Raw genomic sequence first — 21,388 nt, forward strand, 5'->3', positions numbered from 1 at the left:
AAGCGAACGAAGCGGCGCGTTAAAGTCGAACGGGGGCGCGACTCGTCCTCGTGAGCGCGGCCACCGCGAGGACCGCGAGCCATGGGCCGTCCGCGCGTCGGACTCGCCGCACTCGTCGCACTCGCCGCAGCCCCAGCGGCGCCATCTGGCGGCGCGACGTCGCACAGGCGCAGACCGCGACGCGACCACGCGACGCGAGGACCGTCGAGATCCCCGTGCCACTGCAGCGGTCCTCGGCGGCGAGCCCTGCGACCCGGCGGCCCTGAGCCCCGGCCACAGCGCTGCGGGGGGAGCGCGGGGAGGGCCGCGGCAGTCACCCCGAGTCACATGTCACCCAACGATGCCAGCCCGCCAGCGCCAGCCCGCCAGCCTCAGACACAAATAATAAAATCAGAGTCCTGACGATCGAAGGAATCGCCTTGTTCCGCCGAGTCCCCGCAGTCCCCGCAGTCCCCGCCCCTTCCCGGCCGCGGCGCTGGAGGGACCCCGGAGGGGCCCCGCCCCGGACCCACCGCGCTGGGACAGCCTGGGACAGGCTGGGGCCGCCCCCGCCGCCCCCTCGTAACGCAGCAGACTGAATCCGGACACTGCTTCGTCGCTCTGTCTCTCTCGCACTCGTGCGCAACGCCCCATGAGTGCGAGAGAGACAGAGCGACGAAAGCGCTGCTCGGCACCAGTCTGCCGGGGGTGCCATCGGGGCCCTCGTTGACGGAGAAGGCGGGGCCTGAGGGGGACTGCCGTCGAATCGAGGCGCGTTTACGCTTCGCTGTGTTACGTAGTTACGTAGGCCTCGGCCTCCCGGAAGGCCGATGGCTGACTCCGACTTCGAGCAGTGCCCCGTCTCTCTCTCTCTCTCTCTCTCTCTCTCTCTCTCTCTCTCTCTCCTCTCTCTCTCTCTCTCTCTCTCTCTCTCTCTCTCTCCCTCTCTCCTCTCTCTCTCTCTCTTCCACCCCTACGCTCCGTGAGTGCGAGAGAGGCAGTGCGGCAGAGAAGTGGCCTGCTGCACCATCGCCACCCTCAGCCCTGCATGCCGTTACAGTACACCGCTGTCGCACGCGGCGCCGCGTGACCTGAACGACCGCACAGTAGGCCAGAAGACCGGTGGAGGCCGACAAAACTCTGAACGCATTTGGGTCTCCAGAGTCGCTAAAGGGCTCTCGAACCGAGCGTGTGACCCTACCAATGGATTCCTCATTCGGAGAGCAATCCATTGGTGGGGTCACACGTTCGGTTCGAGTCTCATTTAGCGACTCTGGAGCTCAAAACGCGTTTAGAGATTTTGGCCGCCTCCACCGGTCTTCCCTGTACCGGGGCCGCCAGATGCGCACCAGACACACAGACACACGTTCTTCGCTCGACATGGAAACGTGACGTAATTGATGGAGGCCGCGGTGGCGGATTGACTGGGCGTCGTGACCTCGTTGAGGACTAGACCGCCGACGCGGCCGCACCGCACCGCACCGCGCTGGCATTCCGTCTCGGCGGCCCGGCGGCCCCGCGGCACGGCGGTCGATGGAAAAGGGAAAAGGGCCGATAAATAAGGAGAGCCAAGCGACGAGCGAGAAGCGCAGGGCGAATAAATGGAAAGCAAATGAATGACAAGCACGCACTGCACTGCCCCGCCGCGCCCCGCCCCGCCGCGCCGGGGTTACGCACCGTGCCAGGCTCGGCCGGGGCAGGGCGGGCTCTAGGCTGGCCGGGGTGGCTCCCCCGAGCCTCCCCTCGCACAGTCTTTCCCTTCTTTTGCCCTGGAGGCCGAGGGTTATCTCCGCGGCCTGTGTGTGCACTGTGCAAACAGATAACGGAGGTTTAGTGCAACAGAGCGAGCACGGCGACCACCAGCGTACCGATAGTACCTGTGGCGGGGCCAAGGGCCAAGGGTGGGGCAGCCCGCCGGGCAGCCCGCCGGGCAGGACCACGCAGCCGTCGGATAGGTCAAGGAGCAAAGGGCTGCACTCCGTGTGGGTTTGGGTGCGCGTGCGAAACAGACAGACAGACGTCGAAAACCGACATCTGGAGACAGTGGGCCGGAAGACCGGGGTGGAGGCGTCCAAAACTCTAGACGCGTTGAGCTCAAGAGTCGCTAAATGGGACTCGAACCGAACGTGTGACCCCACCAATGAATTGCTCTCCGAACGAGGAATCCATAGCTGTGGTCACACGTTCGGTTCGAGGCCCATTTAGCGACTCTGGAGCTCAAAACGCGTCTAAGTATAGAACTTTGGTCGCCTCCACCGGTCTTCTGGCCCACTGTGCGGCAAGCCGTTAAGGCCAATGCAGCCGATGCCCGTCGGCGACCTGCGCGGAGCAATATGCCAGAGTACGCGGCACCACAGCTACCGCGGCCAACGTGCAGCTTGCATCGTGCAGCCCCCTTCCCCTTTCGCGCCGTGCCGCCGCGCTGCGCTGCGGGACGCAGGCCAGGCCGCCAGGGCCAGGCCGCCAGGGCCAGGCCGCCAGCCCAGCCCGGTCGCGAGGCCGTGAGGCCGCAGGGGGTTTGCTGACAGTTATGCCGTGTCTCCAGTGATCACTTTGCCTCACAATCTCACAATTCGCTTTGGCGGCGCTAGCACGAGTTCTCCGCCCCCGCCTCCAGGAACACCACGCCACGCCCCGCCCCGCCACGCCCCGCCACGCCCCGCGAGCACGCCCACTGGGCCAAGTTTCCCGGCCGTGCCGCCGCGACCCACAATATTACCCCGGCCACGTCGCGGTGACACGGACGGGGTTCCGAGCAAAGCGCCGCAAAGCGCACAGCCTTGTCGCCGAGACTGAGTGCGGCAGAGACAGACAGCACTGCCGTGCGGCGAAAAGCACTGTCCGGAAAGAGCTCGCTGGACGTCAGTGGGCCAGAGGACCGGTGGAGGCAGCCAAAACTCTGAACGCATTTGAAGCTCCAGAATTCGCTCTAAGGAACTCAAACCGAGCGTGTGAACCCAACGTTGGACTGCTCTCCGGACGAGGAATCCATCGGTGGGCCGGGTCACACGTTACAGGTTCGTGTGTAGTACCTATTAGCGACTCTGGGAGCTCAAAATGCGTCTAGAAGTATGGCAGCCTCCACCGGTCTTCTGGCCCACTGTGCCCTGACAGGGGCGCTGTCGTCACGGAGTCCAAGGGGAAGTCCATCCTCGGCCCGAGCCACACGGCCGGCAAGGCCGGCAAGGCCGGCAAGGCCGGCAAGGCCGCGACGTACCTGCGGCCCTCCAGCTCGTTGGGCGCGGCCTCGGCCTGCAGGGCCTGCAGGGCCATCCCCGGCGGCTCACGGTGATGGCTGCGCGCTGAGGCCTCGGCACCACCGCCAAGCCTTTCAACACGACTAAAGGTCGATTAGTCAACGAACGCACCTCCGGCGTGCCTCCGGCCGGGCAGGCGCCCCCGACGAGGCGCCCCGCCCCGCCCCGCCCCGCCACCCCATGCCAATTAAAACTCGATTGGCAGCGCAGCCGTCGTCAAGTTGTGCGTCGAGCCGTCGGCCGTCGGGGTCCCTGTCGACGGGGTGGGGCTGGGCCCTGGGCCGAGGCTAGGCGAGGCAGCACGCAGCCAAGCAGCCCTCCGAGTTCGCCGAAGAGCACGTGCGATCGCGGATCGGCGCGGCGCGGCGCGGTCCCGAAGGGTGTTGACAGGAGGCGGCAACCTCCACCCGCACGCGTGCACGCACGCACACGCAGCCACCTCTTTCACTCATTGTAGGCACCCAGCAGGCACTTACACTCACTTTGATTTCACCTGAAAAACGCCTGTTTGTGGGCAATTCGTGAGACAAACCAGTGGCGGATCCAGAGGCGGCCTATGGGGGGGGGGGCAAGTCGCACTTTTTGCCTACCTTTCAGGCGGCTATCTAGGGGCAAAGGGGGGGGGGCAAAAACCCCATTCCCCCCCCCCCCTCTGTATCCGCGCCTGAGACAAACGCCGCCAAGTAGGCAAATAGCACGGCTGATGTACTGGGAAACTCAGCACTGCACCTAATCTTGGTCAGCAGTAGACCCCTCGAGCTTGGCGGTGCCAGGGCACCCTGCAGGGCCTGGCCCGGGGCAGGCAGGCCCGGGGCCGCGCGGCAGGAACTAGGGATCCAGGGACACGCACGGGATGTTACGGAATGTTACCGAACGCGCGGTGGCCTTCGGCTCGGCCTTCGGCGACCTTCGGGGACCCCGCCGACGGGCGTAATGCACGGACTCGATGGCATCCTCGAGCCCCGTATCGCGAGCCATCGCCAGGAGGGCGTGCAGGGCGTGCAGGGCGTGCCTCGGCCCGCTCCGCCCCGCGCGAGCACGCCCTGCAGACTGATTCCGAGAGTCGTTTTCGGCGCTCTGTCTCTCTCGCACTCACGGAGCTTCCCGTAAAGGTGCAAGAGAGACAGAGCGACGAAAACGACTCTCGTGCCGCTCCGATCCATCCATACCCCATTCGCGAAACGCGACGCACTCGAGCGCGCCAGTGTTGATGTACGTTCGCTGTCTGCGGTCTGCGCTTCGCTCGGGCACTAGTACACTCAATATTCAAAGGGGCGTCAGTGTCCGCACACTGGTACAGGCGCGTAGGAACGTCAAAAAAGTTGCGGGGGGGTCAATGTATTGCATGTTGCCTACCTCGCAGGGGATTGACCCGGGGCACCTCAAAAACTGGGGGGTCAGCTGATCCTCTGACCCGGTGCTTGCTACGCCACTGCACTGGTAAATAGTAAGGGGCGACAAAGCGCCTTTCATATGAAGCGTACAGTCCGCACGCCCTACTTGAAGCGCTCGTGCGCTCTTTTCCTATCTAAATTCTTGGGGGAAATTAGTGCAAGTACTTGTACGATTTGAACGGGCGTAGGGACTTCAAGCGTAGTTGCACGATTTAATGGAGCGTAACGTAAAACTACGCTTCAGTTTTCACCAGTGACAACGATACAGAGGGCCAGGCCGCGCTCTATGCCGTGCTGCGACGCTGCGACACCTGTCTGCAGACTCACTTCGCGCACTGCACTTGGTCGCTCCGGGCTCGTCCGGGCCGCCCCTGAGTGCGAGAGAGACGTAGCGCCGAGCGCATTGACGAGCGCAGCACAGTAGGCCAGAAGACCGGTGGAGGCGGCCAAAACTCTAGAAGCGTTTTGTGCTCCAGAGTCGCTAAACAGGACTCGAACCGAGCGTGTGACCCCACCAATGGATTCATCGTTCGGAGAGCAATTCATTGGTGGGGTCATACGTTCGATTCGAGTCCTGTTTAGCGACTCTGGAGCTCAAAACGCGTCCAGAGTTTTGGCCGCCTCCACCGGTCTTCTGGCCCACTGTGCGCAGTCAGGCGAGGCGGCTAGCGCGGCTCGACGTGGGTTCATCAACGCGATGCCAAAGTTCGTTCCCGCTGTCAAAGTGCAACAACAAGTGTCTCCACTGTGGGCGGCGCGGCGCGTCTAGTCTACGCGGTGTGAGAGTTTGACCGACCCCGCCTGCAGGCTGAGCACCGCTCTCGCTCTCGTCGCTCTGTCTCTCTCGCACTCATAAGGTGATCCGTAAGGGTGCGAGAGAGACAGCGACGAAAGCAGTGCTCGTAATCAGTCAGGTTGCAATGACTGATCACGTTGCATTATTGCACTGCACTCTCATTCCAAGTACGTGACATCACGTTGAAATTAACGTGACGAAATGTCACGTTCGTTTGAGCATTGTGTCACATTCGTTTGAATGTGACATAGTCACGTTCGTTTCAACGTGATGTCACGTACCTGGAATGAGAGTGTGCGCTGCCATCGACAGTCCCAGCGAGCGCATGTTTCAATCATCCGCTAAAAATGTAGACGCCGATTGCCGTGACCAGGATTCGAACCTGGGTTATTGCGGCCACAACGCAAGGTACTAACCACTATACGATCACGGCTACAGGACGCCTGCACAGAGCGCGTTTCGCGGTCCGTAGACTTGGCGAAAGAACGGACGGGGAAAAGAAAGCGGTCGCTGGCGCTGAGCCGCGCCTGTCTGTCCGAGGCGAGACGGGGAGGGGAAGGGGCGAGGAGGGGAGGGGGCAATGCCCCTCTCCCCGCCGCCCGGCTGGGCTGGGCCCGGCGCGCCGCGTCGCCGCGGTCCGGTTCCCGGCCGAGCCGCGAGGCCCGCTGCCCAACGCCGGCCGCTCGGAAAGTCCCGGCGGACCGTTATCAGAGCGCAGCAGGAGCACCGTAGCCGTGATCGTATAGTGGTTAGTACCTTGCGTTGTGGCCGCAATAACCCAGGTTCGAATCCTGGTCACGGCAGGCAACGGCTCCGTTTTTGGGAGGGCCAGTTCGACTCTTTCAGTCGAGGGAGACGATTGGTGCCCTGCTGACGTTGGCGGCGCGAAGGGTAAATCCACGAGAACAGCCGCAGCGAAGCGGGAATAGTTTGAGGAAGTTCTTTTCTGTTGGGGTCGGGGTGTTTTAATTGCATTTCTTGACTGCCATGCAAGCAGCAGGTTGCGCCCCTGCGCGCCGCGCTGCCCTCTAGAGCGCTGCGCCTGCGCCCCGCCCAGGGCCGCCAAACGCCGCCCAGCCCACTGCCCCCATTTTAATTGGCTTTCTTAGGCCCGGGAATTCCCTGCCGAGTAGACAGGGAGGCGGCAAGGTGGTGGCAGCAGCCGTTTTCGTCGCTCTGTCCCTCTCGCACCTATACGGGACGCCCCATGAGTGCGAGAGAGAAAGCGACTTTCGGAGTCAGTGTGCAGGGGGCGGCCTGGCAGGCAGTGCAGGCAGGCCCGCCAACCACCGAGTTATCGTTTCCGCCAAACCTCTGCCTTGAGGTACCTTGAGGTAGGCCAGCGCGGCCGCCCTCTACACAAGGAGGCAGGCTGACCCCAAAAAATAACAATACGAAGTCAGAGAGCCGGACTGCGGGGCGCGTCGTGCGTCGGCGACCGCCAGGCCGCCAGAGCCATGGCCGCCGCGCCGGCAGGTCGTCCGGTCGTCCAGCCTGTCGCGTCACCGCGCCGTCGCACCGCACCGCCGCGAGGTCACGCTCCGCTGGCAGGGGCGGCAAGGGGCGGGCACGCGTCAGCCTGGCTGCTTCCGAACGCCGGTCCGTCGCTCTGTCTCTCTCGCACCGATACGGAACGCCCCATGAGTGCGAGAGAGGCAGAGCGACGAAAGCCGCGCCCTCTCGGAATCGCCCTGGTGGATGGGGACCTGCTTCGGCTGCTTCGGCCGCCTCGCCGGGACGACACACATTATCGGAAAGAAAAAGGCCGCATTTCCGCGCAGACACACGGAGCGCAAAGGGCGCACGCACACACACTGACACATGGCCGCCCACACACACTGATAAACGGCAAACGCACACGCGCACACACTACACACACACACGCACAAACACACGCACACACACACACACGCACGCGTGCGCGTTATCGTCATGGAAAGCCACGGGTGGACTCGCGTGCCGCTCGGTGCCGCTTCTGTGCCGCACTTTGAACCCCGAGCCCCGAGCAGGTCGAGCTGGAGCAGGCTGAGCAGACTGAGCAGGCCGCGCGGGCAGGCGGTGCGAGAACCCTTCCGCCCACACGGCAGCGCGTCAGTGCGCACAGTGGGCCAAGACCGGCGTCGGCGGCCCAAACTCTAGACGCGTTTTCAGCTCCAGAGTCGCTAAATAGGCCTCGAATCGAATGTGTGACCCCACCAATTGATTCGTCGTTCGGAGAGCAACCCATTGGTGGGGTCAAACGTTCGTTTCGAGTCCCGTTTAGCGACTTGGAGCTCAAAACGCGTTTCGCCACCTGCGCCGGTCGTCTGGCCCACTGTGCAATAGAGGTATCTGATTTTAACTCCTACCCTGCCCTGGTAAAACAAAGGCATAAAAATTACGCCCTTTAGGGCATAAATACTCTTTTACGCCCTTGCAAGGGCATAAATCGTTTTATGCCCTTGGGAAGGGCGTAAATGGTATAGGAATTTCAAGCAAAATTTTAATGCCCTTCCGAAAGGCATTAACGATTTATGCCCTTTAAGGGGATAAACCGTTTACGCCCTTAAAGGGCATAATTTTTATGCCTTTGTTTCACCAGTGTGCGAACCCAGGAATGTGACGTCACATTCGTTTGAACGTAAATAGAGTGACGTTCGTTTGAATGTCTTGTCACATTCGTTTGAACGTGACTCAAGACCTTCCAATGGTCACTCTCAAACGAGATGTTCAAATGAACGTGACGTCACATTCCTGGGTTTTCCAGTGCAGGTGACGACGCGGATCTGAAATGTCCACACGAACTGATCTCACCCCAAAGCCCCTTCCTTTTTGTTCCTAAAGCGCTCCGATTACCTGCCGGCAACCCTTTCGACGCCTTATCATCCCTGCTTGTTTCACCCCCAGGCGGCTGGGGCGAGGCGTGGCGAGGCGTCGCGACGCGAGGCCATCTGCACATTCACACGGTGCGGCTGGGGGCGGGGCGGGGCGGCACACTGGGTTCGAGACGCCCAGGCCCTGCCGGGGGTGGAGAAGGGCCCGCTCAAGGAATCTCAATCCAAACGCTTTTCACGGCAAAAAAGGTTCCCGGTTTTCCCAGACAGCCTAAAGTAGGCGTTTCCAGACGGAGTTCCTGGAAATGCTAGAAACCGTTTTTGCTGTGCTTGGCCCAGCAGAGAAAAATGTAGACTCCATATCCATACAGCACCACTTGTGTAAATCTTGTCAGAATGTCAGAAACCTGTCTGAAAACCTGATCAAAATTCGCGCACCTCTGAAAGCTGAAAACACCTCCTGGCATTCCGAAGAACTCAAACCATCAATATCAGAGTAACTTTTCAGAATTTCAGCTTTCAGAGGTGCGCAAATTTTGATCAGAATTTCAGACATGTTTCTGACATTCTGACAAAATTTACGCGAGTGACGCCACCCATTCTGCCCGCGGGTGGCGCGGCGGCGCAGCACGCCACGAGGTCAACTGTTTTTTCCTGCTGCCTGACCAAGTCCGGCCAAGCCCGCCCCGACCAAGCGTATCCGGCTGCAGCAAAGTGCACTAGCACGGCAGTGGGTCACGGTTGCCGCCCTGCCGCGCTGCACAGGCGGCGCCTCGGCGGGGCAGGCGGGGCAGGCGAATACGCAACCCGCACGGCACGACGGCCTGACGCGACGGCCTGGCCGGCCCGGCGGCCCTGACCTGCCTTGAACAGTCTCTGTCGCACCTTTGCCGGACGTCGCGGGACGCCCCATGAGTGCGAGGGCGAGGGAGAGACCTCTCACTCGAAGTCCGTGTGCAGAAACAATGAGACCATTTCTCACTACCTTTCTCCATCTCCGAGAGCATCGCGGACCACATTAGACAAAGAAACCGACCAAAGATTTCCTTTTTAAATCCATGATGAATATCCAATGTTCTGTATCAGAGCAGCCCCGCGGGGTAGCCAAACAACATCAAAACTTATCGCCAGTCCCATTGACACCAGGCACATATATATTCCGATCCAAATATTATTTTCCTGTCTTTGGCGGGGCGAAAGAGCACCGCGAATCGTGAGCGGGCGCTGAGCTGCGCGATTCCCTGATACACATCGACACATGGCGGCCGCGCTCTGGGCCGCACCCCACGGCGGCGTGCCGGGGGCGGAGTGTGGCGGGGGCGGCAGAGCGCGGCCCGGCCCGGCCCGGCCGCGGCGGAGGGCCAGTCCCACCGCAAACACACCACAAACCCCATCTCGCCTCGGCTCGCCTCGCTCGCCACACATGCACGAACGGCACGCCACCGGCAACCTCGCGGCACCCATTTCGGGGGTGGGGGAGGGGAGGGCGCCTATCCGAAACCCATTCCCAGCACCAATACGCACACACAAACACAGACACGCGCGTGGCATAGGTTGAACGTACCCGTGCGCGCATATCACATCGTCATATCGTGGAGATGCAGCCCGCGGAGAACTGTATAACTAACCGCACAAACGCACGCGTACGCGCCAGAGGGTTGCCCGCCGTGCTCAAGAAAGGACGGAAAACTGTCTCAACCGAGTTGTGTAGAAATGGGGGTGGGCGTAGAGGAATACACGACCCCCCCCTCTCCCCCCCCTCCCTCTCTCTCTCTCTCTCTCTCTCTCCTCTCTCTCTCTCTCTCTCTCTCACACACACACACACCTACACACACACACACACACACACACACTCCACTCACTCACCACCCACCCACCCACTCACTCACTCACTCACTCACTCACTCACCACCACCCACCTCACTCACTCACTCACTCACTCACTCACCCACTCACTCACTCACTCACTCACTCACTCACTCACTCACTCACTCACTCACTCACTCACTCACTCTCTTTTTCTCTCTCACCTCCGGAATGGGCCGCAGCGGGCGCAGCACGGACACGTTGACGGCGTGCCTGAGCACGCTGTGGTGCTTGCTCTCCCTGCGCAGCGTCACCTTCTCCTCCACATTGACGCGCAGGCGGTGCGCGCCGCCGACGCCCTGCACGCCCTGCACGCCCTCGCCTACCTTCGGCGAGGAGGCCGACATGGCGGGGCGGGGCTCGCGGTTGACTACCCGCAGGGCATCGCGCCGCCGCGGTGCGGGCACAGGCCGAGGGCCGACGCGGAAGGTGCGCAGCGGAGGGACGCCGACGAGGGACGCCGTCAAGGCACGCCGTCAAGGGACGCCGTCAAGGCACGCCGTCAAGGCACGCCGTCAAGGGACGCCGTCAAGGGACGTCGACAAGGGACGCGGTGGCGGGCGGCAGAGGGTGCACCTGCGTCGCGGCGGCCGCGGCGGCCACTGGCCGGTGGCGCCTCGGCTGGACAGCGCCACAGCGCCGCAGCGGTCAGCACTGCCCACCAAGCTGCCCACCGCCCTGGCCGGCCACCGCACCGCCACCGCCGGCCGGCGTCGCATCGATTTTGACGTCACGGCGTCCGCGGCCCGCGGTTGGACGCCGGCCACAACAGCAACACAAACAGCTGGCTGAGTGATGGCCGGCCGAAGGGGCCGTCAGGCCGAGGGTCAGTGCTGCCAACCCCTGCGTCGCGCCGCCGCGTGCTGCGCGTGCTGTCCAGGCGGCGCGCCGCAAGGCCAAGGCCTGGCTAGGCTTGGCCAGGGCCACAGCGCGGGGGGCAGAGCCGGGCAGAGCCGGGCAGAGCGCAGCGTGCGCAGATGGGGGGTTGGACAGCGACCCAAACCCTAGTGGGTGGCCCGACCCGACCGACTACCAGTCAGCAGCAGCAGTGTGCACTCTTTTCAGACTAATCCACCAATAGCTAGAAGGAATTTCTACGAGTTGAACGCGGCGCTTCACTTACCCTGGGCATGTCTGGCGGCCCGTCGGGCTGGTCGCTGGCCTCGTTGAGCTCGGCGGCGTGGTGGGCGTGGCGGGCGTGGCAGGCGTGCTGGGCCCTGGCGCTGCAGTGGCTGGCGAGGCCCGACGAGTGCACCGCGGCCGCGTCTGGCGTCGTTCTGCTTGCCGCGACAACCGCGTCGCCGGGGCCGGGCCGGCCGGGCCGGGGCGCCAGGGAGGCGTCGGGGGCGGTCCAGGAAGGGGCGGGCATGGCGGGCGTGGCGGGCGTGGCGGGCGTCCCCCCCACCCTCTCCACCCCCGCCGCCTGCGACGCCCCCAGCGCCTCCCCCAGCAGGGCCAGGATTTCGTGCAGGTCTGCAGGATCGGCCGGCAAGACGAGCGGGGCCCGGGAGCGCGCCGAAAGACACGGCAGCCCCTCGCGTGACATCATGGCCCCGCGCCGCCCCCGCGCTGCCGCCTTCCCCGCCGCCCGCGCCGCCCCTCACCGACATGCAACCATTCCCCGCCGTCCCAGCCGCTGCGCGCTGCGCCGTCTTCCAGGCCTTCCACGCCCTGCAGGCCGCCTTCCAGACGACGGCGTCGTCGGCCGCGTGGTGGCGCGCGGCGCGGCCCTCCTGCCCGCCCGGGCAGCCGCTGCAGTCCCTGCTCGACATGGGGCATCACGCCGTCAGCCCCATGGACCACCGCGTCGTGCAGTGCACCGCCACACCGCTGCGTCGACAAGATTGCGGCGCCATTTCCCGCGCGACACCGTGGCACGGCACGGCGAACCATTAGCGGCGTCCTCGCGGCCGGCCCGTCGCCCCGTCACCCCCCCCCTTCTCTCTCTCTCTCTCTCTCTCTCTCTCTCTCTCTCTCTCTCTCTTTCTTTCTCTCTCTCTTTCTCTCTCTCTCCTTTTCAGCGAGCCGCGAGGCTGTCGCGGCGCGGTGTTCGGAAACGTCTTTGTTCCGAACCTGGCCGACAGCCCCGCACTTCCGCCACAAAAGTTGGCCTGGCCGCTCCAATCGGCCGGCACGGCACGCCACTGCACGGCAGCACGCGTGCGCACTGCGTATCGACACCTGTCCGCACGCACACTGCACTGCTCCAATCGGAGCAGCGCCCGGACGCGATCCAGCCGAGTGATTCAAAAGCGCGGCTTGTCACTCTGTCTCTCTCGCACCCTAAGGGGCTAAGGGACGCCCGCATGAGTGCGACAGAGACCACCGCTCTGGTCGCTCTGTCTCTCTCGCACTCACGGGGTACCCAGTAGGGGCGCGAGAGAGACAGAGCGAAGAAAACAGTGAGCGGTATCGGCCTGCAGGCGACGACGGTGAGGGCCTCGGTGTGCGCGCCACGGCCGCGGCCACGCGGGCCATCGGGTCCGAGAGCGCGCTCCGCACTGCGGAGTAGGGAGGGAGCTGGGGCGCGCGGTGCGGCCTGGTCCGCAGACGCAGACATATTCGTAGAACAAGCGCCACACTTCGCCTCGCTTCGCCACGGCGTGAGATAACCGAATTTCAAAGTCCGTGTTACGGCGCGCCGCCGAGCGCGTGACGGCCTTGTGCTGGGGCACCCCGGCCACCCCGGCCACCCCGGCCACCCCGGGGCCGCTCCCCACCATCCCAACGAAACCCAAACCGCCACACGGCTCAGCCTCGGCTTTAGTGCCCCAGTCAACCGCGACTCGCCTTTTCGGTAGTCAAGAATCGCCACTTTTCTCTAAACACATATCCGTGCTAAAAGAAAGCCGATTTCGCGATAGCGGGTCAGCCGTGCGATTCAGAAGAGTCGTTTCGTCGCTCTGTCTCTCTCGCACTCACGGGGCTCTCCGAAAAGGTGCGAGAGAGACAGAGCGACAAACCGATCTTCTGAATCGCTTGGCAGTCATTCAATCTTGCTGAGGTACCCGGAGGTACCCACGCCCCCACGCACAGCCCACCCCACTGTCTGGAAAGCCACGGTGGCGAACAGCCCTTTCGAGATATCGAAGTGGGAGAGTGAGGGCGAGTGGATTGGTTTCTGCAGTGCGCCACCGCGACAGGCCAGGCCAGGCCGCCGCCACGACTCCGGACGGTTACATCAGGCCGATAACGCTCCGACATGTCAGGCGTGACTCAGCGATGCGGCGAGGCGCTGCAGGGCCTAGGTCAGTTTCCCGGTCCTAGCGCCGCCTGGGCCGGCCTGGGCCATGCCGCCCGGCAGCGCCAAGGCAGCGCCAAGGCAGCGCCGCCTGGTGACGACGCACAGCACGGCGTCCAAGTCGCCACAGACTACTTTATCTATCTAGCCTGAGAGTCCTTCCGGGTCACCTCACCTATCGCGCTACGCGGTTACTGATTCGGCCCAGCAGACTGATTCCGAGAGTCGTTTTCGTCGCGCCGTCTCCCTCGCACATACACGGGACGCCCCCATGAGTGCGAGAGAGACAGAGCGACGAAAACGACTCTCAGTCTGCAGCGTTTTGCCACAGTGTGTCGTGTTGCAGTAGCGGCGTCGCCGCGCGTCAAACTTCCCAGAGGGAACCTCACCACTCTACTCCACGATTTGCCGGCCTACAGTCAGCACTACACACAAACTTCACGACTTCAGAGCATCGCGACGCACAAGCACCCCTAGCCGGGACGCCCCATGAGCGAGCGTGCGAGAGAGACAGAGCGACGACGAGGCGGCTGGGCTGGCCCGGCTGGCCGACCCCTCGTCTCAAGCATTGGCACCTGCAGTGTCCGCACCGCCCGCCTCGGCCTCGTACTTATGAGGCCTTCGTCGGGCAGGTTGGCCGGCCGCACCGCGCGCACACCACTCTAAACGGGCACCGCGCCGCCATAGCCACACACACATACACGCTCGCAAACGCGCGCGCCCACTAACACACACACACACGCGCTCGCGACGTGCGCACAGACACACACACACACCCACGCGACGGGCGCCGGCACGCGGTGACGGCCTGGGCGACGGCGGCCAGGGCGTCGGCGAGGACAGTGTCGTCCCGGTGGCGTTCGGCCGTTCGGTTCCAGGCCTGGACTGAGGCCCTGGTTCGCACCGAGGCCTGCACAGCCCTGCACCGCGTTGCACTATAGGCCCTATAGGCAGCCAGGCAACGCCAATCATCCATCACGCCTCGACAATGAAGCTAGCGAAGCGGGCCGAGCGGCGGCGTGCCGTGCCGACCGCAGCCCCCTCCCCCTTCCCACAGTGGGCCAGAAGACCGGCGCCGATGGCCAAAACTCTAGAAGCGTTTTGGGCTCCAGAGTCGCTAAAAAAGACCCGAACCAAACGTGTGACCCCACCAATGGATTCCTTGTTCGGAGTGCACGGGGTCGCACGTTCGGTTCGAGTCCTGTTTAGCGACTCTGGAGCTCAAAACGCGTCTAGAGTTTTGGCCGCCTCCGCCAGTCTTATGGCCCACTGTGCTTCACAAGGGCTGCCGAAGCAGCCAAGCCGCCCTCCAGCGCGTCCTTCTGTCTCCTTCGTAGCCTGCATGCCGATTCCGAGAGTCCTTTTCGTCGCGCTGTCTCTCTCGCACTCATGGAACGTCCCGTATGGGTGAGAGAGAGAAAGAGACAGTGAGACTGTCGACTACTCTCTGAGTCGATCCTCCTGTCGGTCCTCCTGCACTGAAAAAAGTTGTCGTAAATTTACGACATATTTGGCGATGAATGCTTCGTAATTTTAAGAATGGCTCGTTTCATGGTCACAATGAAAAAGTCATAAATGAACAATTATGAACCTTTCATAATTTCGTTGAAAAAAGTGCTTGAAAATGCCCGAAAGGTATTCAGATTTTATGAACCATTCATAAAATAATGAACCATTCATCGTTGAATTATTCCTAAATTTACGATTTTTCTATGGGAAAATACTATACAAGAATGGCTCGTACAAAAATCTACGAAACATTCATAAATTTATGAATGGTTCGTAAAATTATGAAGTATTCATAGAACATCATGAAACATTCGTAAAATTACGAATGGCTTGTGATGCTGTAACGTAAAAATTGTGGAATGAAACATTCGTTTTTGGATGTTTCTGAGTTATTCATTTTTCGAACGAAGCATTCATAAAATAATGAGCGTTTCATTAAAAAAATGAATCATTCGTCGTGAAATTATTCGTAAAATTATGAATAATGTGGGAAAATACTATACAAGAATGGTTCGTAATATTACGACTTTTTTTCTGACAGTGTGCGTCCTCGGCGACCACGGCGCCGGAGCGGACGCGACGCGGTCGGCTGCGGGGAGCGCCTGGCGGGTAGGCCGCCAGCGGACGTACGTGTCGTCATTGCCTACCCGCCAGGCGCTCTGAGGCCGGGGGAGCCGAGGGTGGAGTGTCGCGGCTTAGTTACTGAAGGCGCGTGTGGTCGCGATGATATTTGTCAGGCCAAGAGTATTTCTCGTAGCAAAGAGCATTTCCTCCACTCCATGCAGGCCAAGAGCATTTCTGCCAGGCCAAGAGCATTTCTTCAGACCAAGGAGCATTTTTGCCAGGACAAGAGCATTTCTCCAGGTCAAGGAGCATTTCCGCCAGGCCAAGAGCCTTTCTCCAGGCGAAGAGCATTATTCCAGGCAGCGCTAGTCTAGTCCCACCTCGAGGCAGCGCTTGTCCCACCCCGAGGCGCCCCCCGCTGCAACTTTGCAAAAGAAACAAAGCGGAGGGGAGGGGAGGGGAGGGGAGGGGAGGGGAGGGCCGAGGCCTCGCCTAGCCTCGGCCGGGGCGACGCGGCGACACGGCACTGCCGTATTTCCTACCGCCCCACGACCCGCACACATCCGGCCTTCCCCTGCGGCGAGCTTTTTCTTCATTTCGCCGAAAACTTTTATCTGCGTCAAAATGTTGGCGACCTTGAGGGGGAAATGGCGGCGGGGCAGCGACACGCGAGGACGGCGGTGGGGCCTCCTTGCTACTCACGGGCGGCATGGCATGGCATGGCAGACGACAGGAAGAGCGGCAAAACGTCTGCCCGAAAGGCATCACAGCCTTGCTTGCTATGCCGGTGGACCGCAGTCGGAATATAAGTATCGTCCCCTGAGCAGTGCCTCCCCTGAGAAAAGAGGCCTTTGAGAATCCACTTTCAACACGGAGCAGATTATCTATTAGGGATCTCGCAAATAAGGCAAGGGACTCATGGAGGAAATATCCGGGCCCCATAACACCATGAAAGTCCTCAAGTGCAATTCCTGGACAGGACTACCACACAGGGCGCTGGCTCTTTTCACGTTCCAACAAACCGGCCGGACAGTTGCATTTCTCGTTTCTTAAAAACACAGACGAAAGAAAAACTCAGGGCAAAAGAAAAGAACGCTTCGTGCTGCCTTTGGACTTCCTTGAAGTCTCGGACGCGTCGACGCGGTGAACCTTGCTCCACGCGCCGGGGCACAGTGTAGGGGCACACGGGGCGTGGCCAGGCGTGGCCTGCGCCTCTAGACTGATTCCGGGAGTCGTTTTCGTCGCTCTGTCTCTCTCGCTCTCATCGGGCGCCCCGTAAGCGTGCGAGAGAGACAGAGAGAAACGACTCTCTGAATCAATCTGATGTGCCTGCACTCTGTGCACTCAGCAGCTATCGCCACGTGTTCTGGCTAGACGTCCATCGCCCTTCACCGTCTCGCTTTTCAAGAGAAGGAGGATGCCGAAGTACAGTGTCGTGCGCTCTAAAATTACGCACCCTCAAAACTACTTTTTGCAGTCTCGCTTAAACTAGTTCGATTCGTTTTCCCGAGTCAAGCGCTTGACTGCCACGGTAACTCAGCATGTTTCCGGGGAAAATTAATGAGACTTGACATTCAGAAAATGACGACAGTCTTACTTTTTCGTGAGTGAAAAATAATCTTAGATTAGTGGCTAAAGATAGCCAAGCGTTCCCGTGCTCTACTCTAGGAAGCGCAGCTGAGGTTTTTCAATAATGGACACAATTGGAAATGGTACTCACTCAAACATGACGGGGTTTCGAGGCATAGCCGCGTCCTGCAATAAAGAGATACGGATTACTCTCAAGGAAACAACAGGCACATTAATACAAGAACACATGTGAAGTATTTTCTACTTTTTTACGACGGAGGGGAAAGTAGACTTGAAGGACGAATGCGAAAATAAAGGGGAGGAGCGAACACTGAGAATGAAAAAGTCATGATCAATACCCAATTTTGGGCGAGGTTTACTTTCTCACCCAAATTTGGGCGAGGAAAGTTTCCTCACCCAATTTGGGCGAGGAAAGCTTCCTCGCCCAATTTTGGGTGAGGAAAGGTGTATCAGCTCCCTAGCTCCATAGTATTATGACCCAAATTGGGTGAGGAAACTTTCGTCACCCAAATTTGGGCAAGGAAAATTTCCTCACCCAAATTTGGGTAATAAAGAATTCCTCACCCAAAATCTTAGTCATGATCATGACTCTTTCATTCTCAGTGTAAAGGGAGTCATTACCAACTACTTCTTTGACCGTTTCACTGCAAATCCATTCGTAAGTTTCCTTGACACTCCGTTTTTTAAATGCAAAGTTTTGGCCCCGGATCGCCTACTGGGAATGAATGCTACATTTGGCGTCCCAGGTCGCCGGAGAGCCAAATTCCGGCATTCTCTAAAAGACTTAAGTTTGGCGTTTGAACCGGAGCGCCACTGAAGCGGCAAGCAAACTTGCCAATGGATTCGCGGTGCTCTCTATCAGTGCAGTCAAACTCCTCGTTTTGTCCCTCTTCTGGGTCCTTCGTTTTGTCCCGGAGTCATCCCCACCACTGTGGCGCGGGTCGCGCCCCGCCGGCCGATGCCTGCCGTCGCTGGCCGGCCAGGTAGGGATTAGGGCGGCCTAATCCACATCGGCCGGCCGGGCTCGGTCCTTCGTTTTGTCCGCAGCAACTCCCGGGTAGAGGGACAAAACGAGGACAGACCAATTGCCTGCACTCGAGACAACACCGTGGCCTCTGCGACTACACCAAAAAAGTCGATTCTTGAACCAAGATAACATACTTGTAAATTATCTTGGCTCAAGCAACGCCTTTTTTTGGGGTGTAGTCGCCCTACCCCTGGCACTACCTCCTGCCTCCCCCAATAATCTGGGCTATGCTGCTCTATCTCAAGTGGGCGGCCGATACCTTGACCCAACAAGGACCCAGCGTAGGGCGCAACACCGCGCAGAACAGGGTGCTGCGCGGATTTCACGAGTGTCTTGAAGAGCACGCGATAAGTTGAAGAACGATTTGTTTTTCTTATTTTTGGGTGGGGGAGGGGGTTGAAAAGAGAGAGACCCCACTCCACCGCCATGTGGCTGTGCAGCGAACGGCTTGAGGAAACGGCATTCGGGGTGATGCCAGAGAAAGGCATGGGAAGGCGGCCTGTCGATCAGGTTGTCCATATGCACCCCTATTAGGCTCAGTGTTTGTGTGTGTGTGTGTGTGTGTGTGTGAATGCGTGTGTGCGTGACGCCAGTCTCGCTGTGTCACTGCACTGCGACCCAGACGGCTGCCAGACGGTGTGTTTACTTCCGCAAGGCGCGGCGGCGCGGCGCGGGGCGGGGCGTGGCGGGGCGTGGCGGGCGTGGTGGCGATCACGTTCCGATCATGTCTGCGTAAGGTTCATCGGGAATCGGGGCGCGGTGCGGGGCCATCGTGGTCGCCTCGTGCTGCCTGGCCTAAATAGCGCAAGTCAAGGTGGCGTCCTCGGTGCTCTCATTCCGAACAACAGCGCCTCTCTCTGTCCCTCTCGCGCCCCTCGCCGCGGCGCGCCGCGGGTCGCCCCGTGCACCGAGTGCGAGAGGGACAGGCACTGTTGGGGATGCGTCGGCAGGCCTGGCCAATGGCAGCCAGCGGGCAGGCGGTGGGGAGGCAGGGCAAGCGGCGAGGCACGCAGTGCACTCGCTGCCACATCCGGGCGTGACCCCGTGACGGTGTGGCGGCCCGTGACGCGGCGGTCACGTAGCGGCCTGGCCCAGGCCTGGCCACTGGCGAGGCTTCGTGGCGTGGCGTGGCGCCGATGGTGGATTCCACTGCCGCTGTGCCGCGCCGCGCCACACTGGTCACGCCCCTGCGGCCCTGCGGGAGCCACGCCCCCTCGGCCCCCGCGCCCCCGCGCCCCGCCCGGTGCGACAAGGTGCCACTTGGCGGTACTCGACGCGGAGCACGGCGCTTGACGACTGACCCCTCGCTGCGCCTCGCAGCAGACTGATTCTGAGAGTCGTTTTCGTCGCTCTGTCTCTCTCGCACTCGTGGGGCGTCCTGTACAGGTGCGAGAGTGACAGAGCGACGCAAACGACTCTCGGAATCAGTCTACGTACTGGGCGGCCTGGGTAAGACAAAGACGGACTCGCGAACAACACCTTGCGACACGATAGCGCAGTGAGCTGGCCGCCCGTAGGGGCCCCGGCACACCAAGAATGTGCCATATCTGCTGAGCGGCCCGGCCGCGGACAAAGGGCCAGAGGGCCCCCCGAGGGGCACCCGAGGGGCGACCCGCGTCGCACATTTCGGTCAGCGAACTTGAAATAAACGCGGTTCAGCCCAGGCAGCCCAGGAGCTCCCAGGATTCAAGCGCCTCGCGACACTCGATATCTAATCGAACAGCTGTATACAGTGCTTCGCCACTCTGTCTCTCTCGCACCCATGCGCCGTTCCGTTGGAGTGCGACGAAGACAGCGCCCACTGGAGAGGGATTGACGCACGGACGGAGATCGGCCAGAAAACGCCCAGCCCTCCGTCAGGCGTCCTGGGGGGCTTGGCGGGGCTGGCAGGGCCGGCGGCGCTGGGAGCCCCCTACCTTCAAAGCACGCAAAGCCCAAGGGAAGCCCAAGGGATGTCCAAGAGAAGTCCCTGGGAAATGCAAGGGAAGTCCTAGGGAAGCCCCAGGGAAGCCCAAGGGAAGTTCAAGAGAAGTCCCTGGGAAGTGCAAGGGAAGTGCAAGGGATGTCCAAGGGAAGTCCAAATCCGAGCGAAGTCAAAGGGCCCCGGCAAAGGCCACCGCTCCTAATTTCTTTCTTTGTTCCAGAGAGTCGTTCCGTCGCTCCGTCTCTCTCTCACACACCCCGTCGTACGCGACGCCCCACGAGCGCGACAGAGACGGAGCGTCTTTCTTCGGGCTCTCTGGCTGCCTCGGCGAGATAATGAAGGGTCGACTGCAGCGCGGCAGCAGTGCCGAAAGGGAGAAAGTAAACAGAATGAGTCTTCGTTCACTCGGGTGACACCCTGGGGTGCCACCGAGGGTGTTCTACCACCGACAGTGTGTCACCGAGGCTGTGCTGACACCGAGGGTGTGCTGACACCGAGGGTGTGCTGACACCGAGGGTTTGCCCCAGGGGTGCGATCCGAAGGTGTGCAAGCCACCGAAGGTTTGTTCTGACACCGAGGGTGTGCTGACACCGAGGGTGTGCTGACACCGAGAGTGTGCTGCCACCGAGGGTGCCTGTTCGTCGGAGTTGTGGCTGACTAGGGAAAAGGGTCGACCCGAGCGTCTGACAAGGCGAGGGTGTCTTGTCACCGAGGGTGGTGTGCACCGGGTGCTCTCCACCGGCGGTGTACGGCGGTGCCCGAGGCGGCTGCACCGAGGGTGTGCTGACCCCGAGGCGGGCTGAGAGGCGTGCGTGCCCGAGGGTGAGCTGCACCAGGGTCGTCTGCCACCGGGTGCGACCCGTGGGTGTGCTACCACCGAGGGTGCTGCCACCGAGGGTGTGCCACGAGGTTGCTGCACCGAGGGTGTGCTGACACCGAGGGTGTGCTGACCACCGAGGCTGTGCTCCCCATGCACACCGGGGGGCTACACCGAGGTGTGCTGACACCGAGGGTGTGCTGCCACCGAGGGTGTGCTGACACCGAGGGTGTGCTGCCACCGAGGGTGTGCTGACACCGAGGGTGTGCTGCCACCGAGGGTGTGCTGCCACCGAGGGTGTGCTGACACCGAGGGTGCCATCCCGCACGTCGTGCCCGTCGTGGCCCGACGACGAGCTCCCTCAATCGCCCGCCGGGTTACGCCGACTTGACCCCAACAACGCCGTTTGGCCGGTGGCTGGCTGGGCCGGCTGGCGACGGTGGGGGCGGCGAGGGCGACGACCGAAAAAGGTCGAGTGGGCTCCAAGGCCACCGGACGGTCAAGATGCAGTCAAGAGAAAAATAAATTAACACCAATTTGATCAATTTTCTGCTTAGCTTGAACTGGGCGAAGGATGGCGTTTAGCAGCCAAGGGTTTGGCTGCTTTGTTT

At 61.3% G+C, this 21,388-nt stretch overlaps 2 non-coding genes across 2 annotated transcripts; one reads left to right on the forward strand and one right to left on the reverse strand.

Moving 5' to 3' along the window:
• Positions 1–5,787: 5,787 nt before the first annotated feature.
• On the reverse strand, positions 5,788–5,859 carry Trnah-gug. Its single transcript has one exon. It is a non-coding gene; the product is annotated as a tRNA-His (tRNA).
• Positions 5,860–6,157: 298 nt separating this feature from the next.
• Trnah-gug lies at positions 6,158–6,229 on the forward strand. The gene has a single exon. It is a non-coding gene; the product is annotated as a tRNA-His (tRNA).
• The last annotated feature ends 15,159 nt before the right edge of the window (positions 6,230–21,388 follow it).

This window comes from Thrips palmi, unplaced genomic scaffold (genome assembly GCF_012932325.1).
Source record: "Thrips palmi isolate BJ-2018 unplaced genomic scaffold, TpBJ-2018v1 HiC_scaffold_5, whole genome shotgun sequence".
NCBI lineage: Eukaryota > Metazoa > Arthropoda > Insecta > Thysanoptera > Thripidae > Thrips > Thrips palmi.